This window comes from Lipotes vexillifer, unplaced genomic scaffold (genome assembly GCF_000442215.2).
Source record: "Lipotes vexillifer unplaced genomic scaffold, Lipotes_vexillifer_v1.1 scaffold149, whole genome shotgun sequence".
Taxonomy (NCBI): Eukaryota; Metazoa; Chordata; class Mammalia; order Artiodactyla; family Lipotidae; genus Lipotes; species Lipotes vexillifer.
Window position 1 is genome coordinate 3,502,523 of NW_006779962.1, and position 5,205 is coordinate 3,507,727.

The window sequence follows — 5,205 nt, forward strand, 5'->3', positions numbered from 1 at the left end:
CGTGGCAGGGGTGCCCCCCGTCCCAGCCTCTCCTGGCGGGACCCGCTGAAGGGTGGGCCCCGTGGGTGTGGGTGGGGTCGCCCCTCCAGCCTCTCCCCCCTGCCCGCCAGTGGTGGGCAGGGAAGGTTGCCTTGGTAACTCGGGCTGAGTTGATGTTATCCCATCTTCTTGGGATTTTTTTTCCCTGTGATGAAAGGTGCAGCGAGGGGCGTGGGGCAGGGGGAGGCGTGGGGGGAGAGGCAGAAGGAGGCTGACGCCCTCCTTCCACGGGGCTGCTGACTTAATAAGAATAAAGGCAGCTCTGATGGTGCAGGAAACACCAACTGAAGGTTTGAGATGTGGCCTGGGGGCTGGGGAAGCCAGGCCCAGGTGTGAGCAAAGTCCTCAGGTCCCAAATACCCTCCAGGCAGGGACAGAGCCTTGGAGGGACCAGTGTGAGTCGTGGCTCCTGAGAGGTGGGCACGGCCGGCCAGTGGTTAGAGTTCAGCTCTGGTTGGCCGTGAGTCCCCTCTTTTCACAGGCTGGGCGGCCTTTTCCTCATCAGAACCGGGGCAGTAGTGGCATCCCTCCCCGGGGTTGGGGGGTGGGGGTTGAGTGAGAGAGCACAGTGAGGCCCTTAGTGGGGCGGCCCCATCCAATGGCCAGCACTGCCCTCATCATGGATGTGGTGGGGTGCGGCCTCACCCCAGTCTGATCTTTTTTTTTTTTTTGGCCTTTCCACGCGGCACATGGGATCTTCGTTCCCCAACCAGGGACTGAATCCACACCCCCTGCACTGGAAGCGAGGAGTCTTAACCACTGAATGGCCAGGGAATTCCCTCCTTTACTTTTTCTGAAGCACTTTGCAGAACTGCAAAATCATCTCCCTTGGACTTGGAAGAGAGGCTCACCATGACCTGCTCTGGGGCAAAGGCAAGTTCCTACCTTGATCCCTTATTCACTTATGTCCCTCTTTACAGACGTGGCCACAAGCCCCGGGAGACATGACTTGCCCTGGGCTCCCCAGCCAGTTGAGTCTTCTCTGGCCGAGGTGGGTGGCCCAGGGTGGGGATGAGGTCCAGGTGGCCCCCACCGATGGCTCTTTTTTCTGACAGCCCATCGGCTCTGCCGTCTGTGCAGAGACCCTCAAGTCCTCCCGCAATGAGGATGGCTTCACAGTAAAATGCCCACACTCTCTAACCCAGAGCCCCACGTGGCCTAGACCACATCTCCAGGAAATGACCATGTCAGAGGCCAAGCCCACTCTCGTAACTGACCACCCCCCAAGGCACCAATGCACGGCCTGAGGGTCAGAGGGGCTGTTAAATCACAGAGCCAAGGATGAGAACTCCTCTGATGGGAAGGGGTGGGTGGGACGGGGCTCAGAGGGGCTACAGATGTTTTCTAAAGCTGCTTCTGTTCAACCACTGTGCAGGTGACCCGGGACACCCTCCACTGCCTGAGGGGCAGTGTCTCGTTCCTGAGTATCCATACTGACAGGACTGCTATGCATTCCACAGCAATCAGAAGAGATTTCATTTAGTGAGCACTTACTGTGTGCCAGGCCCTACACTAAGTAAGGCCCTTCGTGCTAACTGCATGCAGCAGGGAATGTTATGTCTGTCCATTTTACAGGTGAGGTAAGTGAGGCTCAGAGAGGCAAAGTCACCTGCTGTCTTAGGCGAGGTCTTCCAGGAGCAGAACTGAGTCAAGGATTTCAGGGCAAGTGATTTTATGAAGGAAGTGCTCCCAGGAGAAGCCAGAAGGAGTGGGGGAAGCAGGACAGGGAGGGAGAGAAGGCAGACAAGGGTGTGATTTCAGGTGAGGCCCGGACTCAGCCTGACGCCGTGAGGAGCGCTGGAGCCGGGATTGTACCCTCGGCCTTTGTCTCATCCGAGGACCAGGCTGGGCTTCTGTACCCACCCACCAGCCAGTGGCTGTAAACTGTTATCAGCAAAGCCAGAGAAGCTGGCAGGTGGGCAACAGCGCCAGTAAAGGGGACTCTGGGGACCCGGCCGAACACCAAAGTCTCTACCTTACTTACTGTAAGTCACACATCTGGAAAGTGGCAGAGCCAGGATTCAAGCCCAGTCCAGCCAGGCGCTAAGCCCTGGGTTCTCACCCACTGTCCTGCATGGGCTCTCCTGGGGCTGGCATGTCCTCACTCAGAGGCTGGCGTCCCCTCTGTTTCCTGCTCTCTACTAGGAAGCCACGGGGCATATTATAAGTGCCAAAGTTACACGCCTTCATTAACCCACGTACTCTATCATGTCTAATACACGTCTCACCATGGAAAATGTAGCTCAGGGCCTCATGTATCTTTTATGCAATGGGACTCTCGGTGGGGGTACAGTGGGTGAGCCTTGGATATATACCCATATGGCCCTGCACACTCGGAGAACTCCTCACGTGCAGAGGGACAATTAGACGCTCCTGAATTAGGGCCCCTCTCCTTGCCTTGCCAAGCGAACAAACAAACGAGTGGATTTAAAGAAAACGATTCTGTAAATGATGTGACCATTGGCCCATGGATATGGCCGGGTGACTGAGGTTTGGATCAAGCTGCCCAGTTGAGGGAGGAGGAAACAGAGGGGCAGGGCTGGGGAGTCACTCCTGGAAGAGTCATTCCTGCCTATACGGGGCATCGGCTCCAGACAAGGCAGCTGCCATTCTCACAACGCCCTGGGAAGTGGGATCCATCACCCCGCTTCTGGGGGCTGTCACCTCTCGAAGTTAGACGCAAACATGTGGCAAAGGAAAGCTGATGGGGAGGTAGGGGGCCACTTCTGGGCCAGAGCAGGTACATGTGGGTGTGGGACCCCCGGCTCTGCTCTCCCTCCAAATGGTGGAGCTTCCATTCGCCTGGTTCCCAGAGCTTTTAAGCCAAGGCAATTCTGGGTTTGTTACCAACTAGTCATGCTGATGGGGCATTTCACAAATAAGCAAACAGGCTCAGCGGCCAGAGGAGACTTGCCCATGGTCATGCCCCTGGAAATGGGGCGGCAGGGCCCGGGTCCAGTCTCTTCAGCACCCCCAGCCCAGCTCCCTTCTATCCCTGGGACAACCTGGGCTTGTTTCAGTCCCTCAAAACCCCGCACACAGGCTGTTCCCACTGCCTGGAACACTTATCCCTGCGATCTTAGCTCACTCTCACACCTCCTTCAGGCCTCATCTCAGACATCTAAGAGGCCTCTGCAGTAAAAAAAAAAGCAGTAAATGTGAGGGTGGAGGAGCCCCAGAGCCCAGAGTCGGGGCCCAGGAACCATGCGTGCACACATGTGAGCGTGTGTGTGTGTGTGTGTGTGTGTGTGTGTGCGCGCGCGCGCGTGTGTGTGTGTGTGTGACCTCCATCTTCCCTAACACCCCTCCCCAGATGCTCTAGTCTCTGCCCAGGCCCTGTCCCCACTGCGTCAAGCCATGCTTCCTCCCAATCCACCTCCCCTACTTGAACAGAAGCTCCATGCGGGTGGCGATGTTGCCTTTTTACTGTGTGTCCTTAGAGTCTTGCCCAGTGCCTGGCACAAAGGAGGCATTTAAATAGTCACTGAATAAATGAATAAATGAATGAATGAATGAATGAATGCCTCGTACTGGTTGACACCTCGAGTGGCCATGAGTCAATGAAGATATATTTGAATTTCTCTGCCTGTCCCAGCTGGGACACAGACCCAGCTGCCCCTCTCCAGGGGTCCACACCCAGGCCAAGACCCGCCCCTGCTCATGGATGAGCCATGCGCTTCATAGGGCAACACCCTCGTGAACTCGACCTTCCTGCCCACAGTCCTGGCAGCGCCTGGTACTCCTGTGCTCAGGGTCTGTGTTCTCTGAAGTTCATGTGCAGAATCCCTTGTGGTCCCCAGGAGTCAGACCTCCAGCCTTGAGCATGTGCCTCACGCTGGTTCTGGGTAGTAAAGACCTTGGCCTTTGGAGCCAGAGAGACCTCCCTTCCAGTCCCTCTTACTAGCTGTGTGACTTTGGACAACTCACTGGACAACTCGGTGGAAGCCTCAGTCTTTTCCTCTGTAAAATGGGTATAAAATGGTACCCCCTCCAAGGGCCATTATGAGGATTTGGGGAGCCAAATTCCAGAGTCTGAAGTTGTTACTATTATGACCATGGCCACCCAGCCCTGCCCTTTGGACCTGCTCCCCCAGGCTGGTACTGCTGACCACGAGAGATTCACAAGGTGTTAAAATGGACTGGCCCTCTGCGGAAACTGCCTCTCCCACCGAGGGGCCTTGATGGTGGAGTGTTTCACATCTGGAAGAAGCCACTCCCCTGTCTGCATTCTCAAGGAAGACGTACCCATCGAAGGTGTGACACCAACATCACTGGAGAGTACTCCCACCCCGAGAGCTCGTGTGGCCTCACCTTGGGAGAAGGGCCACGTCCCACCAGGCTGGCAGCTATCAGGTGACGGCCTGAGGGATCATTAGGTGAACATTCTCTCTTCTCTCTGAACCCGGGCAGGGCTTGAGAGGGAAAGTCTTGGTCACGTTTCCAAACCTGTGATCCTCTGGCCATGGTCAACTACAATGAGCAGAAGTCCCTGGAGTTTGGGCAGGAGTGAGCGTGAAACGTGGGCTGGTCCAGAATTTGAATTTGTGACCCAAAGCAAAAGGTGGGAGCGGCCGGAACGGTCAGGGTTCGTGGCTCGGTGGGCATCGCTGTCCTGGCTCCTGCTGCCCCGTGGGAGCTCCCCGCGGCTTCCCACTTGCCTGGAACCAAGACAGGGGAGTCCCCACCATGGGGCCGTCAAGGGGCTGCCTCTGTGTCTCCCGCTCCCTGTCTCCTCCCGCGGGGGCAGAGCTGGGAAGGCAGGGCTCACAGGTGACAGCATGGCTCAGGGAAAGGCTGTGTTGGCCCCAAGGAAGCCCCAGAGAGGCAGGTCCTCCTACACTGAGCTCTGGAAGCATTTCCACCCCTTCCTCAATGGGTGCCTGCTTGGGGCCAGTGGAACCGGAGGAGGGGATACCACGGGGATGCACACAGACATGACTCTGGCCACAGCTGCAGGAAGCAGAGTGAGCAGTCCTTGGCCACGGGCTGTGATGGAAGTTCAGGGGCCGGCACGGGCTGTCGGGGAAGACTGGACCAAGGATCAACCAGAGCTACAGTCAGCTGCTGATGACGGGCAGAGAAGAGTGGTCTAGGCAGAAGGGCAGCTTGTGCAAAGGCCCTGAGGAAATAAAGATGCAGAGTATCTGTGTGTAGTGTGTGTGTAGG